Source organism: Tupaia chinensis, unplaced genomic scaffold, assembly GCF_000334495.1.
Source record: "Tupaia chinensis unplaced genomic scaffold, TupChi_1.0 Scaffold000088_1, whole genome shotgun sequence".
NCBI lineage: Eukaryota > Metazoa > Chordata > Mammalia > Scandentia > Tupaiidae > Tupaia > Tupaia belangeri.
In genome coordinates, this window is record NW_006159550.1 from 7,401,668 (window position 1) to 7,405,272 (window position 3,605).

The 3,605-nt window shown below is 54.9% G+C and overlaps 1 long non-coding RNA gene across 1 annotated transcript; it reads right to left on the reverse strand.

Moving 5' to 3' along the window:
• Positions 1–246: 246 nt before the first annotated feature.
• Positions 247–3,013, reverse strand: LOC102492350 (uncharacterized). The gene is made up of 3 exons (XR_333764.3): positions 2,509–3,013; positions 2,263–2,418; positions 247–1,931 (listed from the first exon to the last, which is right to left on the reverse strand). It is a non-coding gene; the product is annotated as an uncharacterized LOC102492350 (long non-coding RNA).
• Positions 3,014–3,605: the final 592 nt, after the last annotated feature.

Below are 3,605 nucleotides of genomic sequence, written 5' to 3' on the forward strand. Positions count from 1 at the left end.
TCTTAAAGTCTCTCTTTCTCCCTTCTCTCTTTCTCTTTCTTCCTTCCTTCTCCCTCCCTCTCTCTCTCTTCTTTCTCTTTCTTCCTCCCTTCTCCCTCCCTCCCTCTCTCTCTCTTTCTTCTCTCTTTCTCTTTCTTCCTTCCTTCTCCCTCCCTCCCTCTCTCTCTCTCTTCTCTCTTTCTAAGACTTTCTAGGGAGACAGGGAGAGGGAAAGTGAGAAGTCACCCCCAGGCATGGCCATGCCACAGTACCTCTCCTCTCTTCTCCCCTGGGATTGTGGCGTGCACGTGTGTGTGACTGCTGTGAGTTTCCAGCCACTCACTGCACCTGCAGGGGACATGTCCTGCCAGCAGTGTCCAGCAGCCATAGCGGGAGTGTGGGGACAAGGCTGATGACATGCTGAGGACACTGAGATGGAAAGTCCCGAAGAATGGGGGTCCTGGGTGTGAGTGGAGCTGCTGAGTCCCTGGCCCTAGGACCAGCCAGCAGACAGCTCCTTCTGGACACGCGGACTCCTCCCTGCTCCGGGAGAGATGGGGCCTCCCTTCCTAGCCCCTGAGGGCCTCCTGCCAGACATGCTTGTGCCGTGGGTAGAGCCAAAGAAGGGCGCTGTGGTGATGGGCAGGCGCTGCCGTCCACCCTGAGGGGCCGCCTGTGGCCGTTGTCACCAGATCTGACGTCTGACTGGTCTTTGCAAGCCCAGCACTTAGCACGGCCGGGCTGGGAAGGGCTCAGGCACTGCCAGGGGGTGAGTGAATGCACGTTGGTGTAGCTCAAAGCATGGACTCTCCTGCTCCTGGGAAAGAGGCGGGCTCGTAATGAACACCATTGCTAACATGTCTCAGATCCAGGGAGAGCCACGTGCGCGTCCTGCGGATCCAGGGAGAACCACGTGCGCGTTCTGCCTCTACTTCAGGAGTCTCTCAAGAATCCCCAAACCCGAGAAGCCGCCTTGGCTCCAGTGAGAGAGAAATCTCTCTCTGGATTTCAGCCGTATCCTTGCAGTCCTGGCAACGCAGCAGGGTCTGGGGCCTGTAGGGACAGGCCCCGGGGCGGGAGGCTCGGTGGGCCTGCAGCAGTGAGGCTGCATCTCCACTCTTCTAAACCGGGTACTGCCCTTGCATTGGAGGTGCCTCCTACTGGGAAGTGAGCTTCTAGCCACTCTCCGTAAAGGTGTTCTTAAAGTGGGTCAGCAGATGATGTAATGGCTATGTTGTTGGACTCCCACATAGTTGACCACAGTTCGAGTCCCCGGCCCGGCAGCGTGAAACTCACACCAGGTGCACGCGTCCAGAATCCGGAGAGGAGACCGGAGGAGACGGGGTGCAGGGCGATCTTCCTCCCCGTGGGGGTTATTTTTCGTTTTCTGTCTCAGTGTCTCTCTCTGTCTCTTGGGGGAGCACATGTACCCTATTGCAAAAAGTCTCTCTAAGAAAAAGAAGAAAGTTTGAAATGAAAACAGCTTGAAAATGACATGCTTAAATCCTTGTCTTTAGGGCAGTTCTAATCTCAGCGCCATTGCAAACTCCATTTAAAATGATTTCTCCCACAGAATCACGGCTTTGAAAGATTCATTCATAAACAAACATCTTTGTTAAAATAATAATGGACTTAGCTTCCCAGGAGAGAATGAAGGACCTGAGATTTATTTTTTCTAACCAGAGTCACCCTCCGGGCTGTATTCTGAGTAAACAATTACTTTTTAGCTTCGTGAAAAACTGAAAAGAACTGGAGGATCTGTCGCCCTCTCCACCCCGGGCCCCAGACCCCTGTCCTTACATTCCTCACTGCTAGGACTCCGTGAAACTGGCACCCCAGTGGGCTCCAAAGGCATGCAGTTAGCGAAGCTGCGACCTTCCCGGGGCTCTGGCTGTTTGCTCGCCTCCTTGATGCCATGGGTGGCAGTCACTCCTGCTTCAGGCTCCCCCTGCCTAGGGACAACGAGCCCCAGCTTGCTGTTAGCCAGCCAGTGCCATAGTGCTAAGGAGCTGGATCCCACATGGCCGACTATGCAGTTCAAGTCCCCACCTGCCATCTTGGAAACCATGCCGGTGTGTGTGTGTGTGTGTGCATGCATGTGTGTCCATAGTCCCGAGAGGAGAATGGAGAAGGGATTGTGAAGTGGCCATCCACCCCCCGTGGGATGCTTTCTCACTTTCTCTCTCTGTCTGTCTGGCAAGTGAATGTGCCCTATTGTCCGCCCCCCCTATGAAAAACATCAAAAGATGCAACAGACAAGTTGGCATAGCCAACACCTCTTACCTAAGAAACTGTCTCGAGACTTAGGGTGAGTCCCTCGTCCCCTTAAATGAATCTCCGAGCCATGCCTTGTTCGATCTTGGCGTGGAGCTGGCCCTTTAGGACGGGGGAGTGTTCCCCAGCAAGAGCATAACAAAGCGACAACAGCGTTAGTATTTCCTAGAAGAAAAGGAGCATTTTATTCCCTTATTCATGCCCTAGCACTCTTTGGGGAAAGGATTAGAATAAATAGGAGCCCGGAAATCTGACCTTGGCTGCTGTCAGAAGAGAGAGTCTGGTACCTCTCAACGCCTCACTCAGGCTCGCAGTGTTCCAGGAAGCAGTGCTCGAGTTTCTTCCCCATTCAGCCCTCCCAAAAGCCTGGCCTCCGCGCGGGCATCGCTGCCAGGCACCCTGCCGGTGCCTTCAGCTGCCACTCAAGGCCACGGCCCGCCGAGCCGCCTCACCCTTGGAAGTCTGTCTTACAGCACAGAACAGGTGGAAGGACATTCCGCTGTCGGCTCTGCTGGCATGCCTGGCTCCTTCGGTGCCCGGTGCCAAGAACGACAAGAATCCTTTGTGTATGTTTGGGGTGGGAAAGACCAGAGATTGCTGTGAACGGCAGTCAGCTCGCTGTCCGGCAAGATCCCCAGGGCAGCTGTTCTAACTCCGGCTGCGGCAATTCGACACCGGGCTCTGTTGCTAGGACGGAGGAATGGAAACAGCGAGTCGTTTAAAGACGGATGTCCTCCTGCTAAAGTCACATGTGCTGTGGGCTGACTTAAAGGAAGGCGAGGCCCTGTCATGGGACGGGGACGCCCAGGAAGCAGATTGGGCGACGGGGCTGTGCTCACACTCTCCCTCTCAGCTCTGCTCTCGGGAGGTCGTGGATCTGCTGACGGAAGTGTGAACTGGTCCAAGGTTTGCAATCCGCAGCCCCAGTGAAGACAGGGTACCTTTCCACGTGCCGACACGCACGTTCTCTGAGCGAGCAAGTGAGCTGACCTCTCAGCGGAATTACAAATTCTAATTTGGGAACTTGCCCATTGTCCTTAGCCACAGATTTGAACTCTTGCTTAATTTTTAGTCCTGACACGTACGTGTACACACACACAGCCCTTCTGATTTTTTTGCATAAAACAAAAGTGTTTGTTAGTGATCAACTGGCTGTCATTCACCTTGAGTGACGTTTACTCTCCAGGGGAGACGTAGCTGCAGCTCCTGAAATACATCATTCTCAGGGGCAGATTCTCCGAAGACAGTTACGTGAGGCCTGTCGCTGTGCCGGACCCCCACGCGGTGCCGGACCCCCACTCCGCGCCGGACCCCACTCTGTGCTGGACCCCCACTCCGCGCCGGACCCCCAC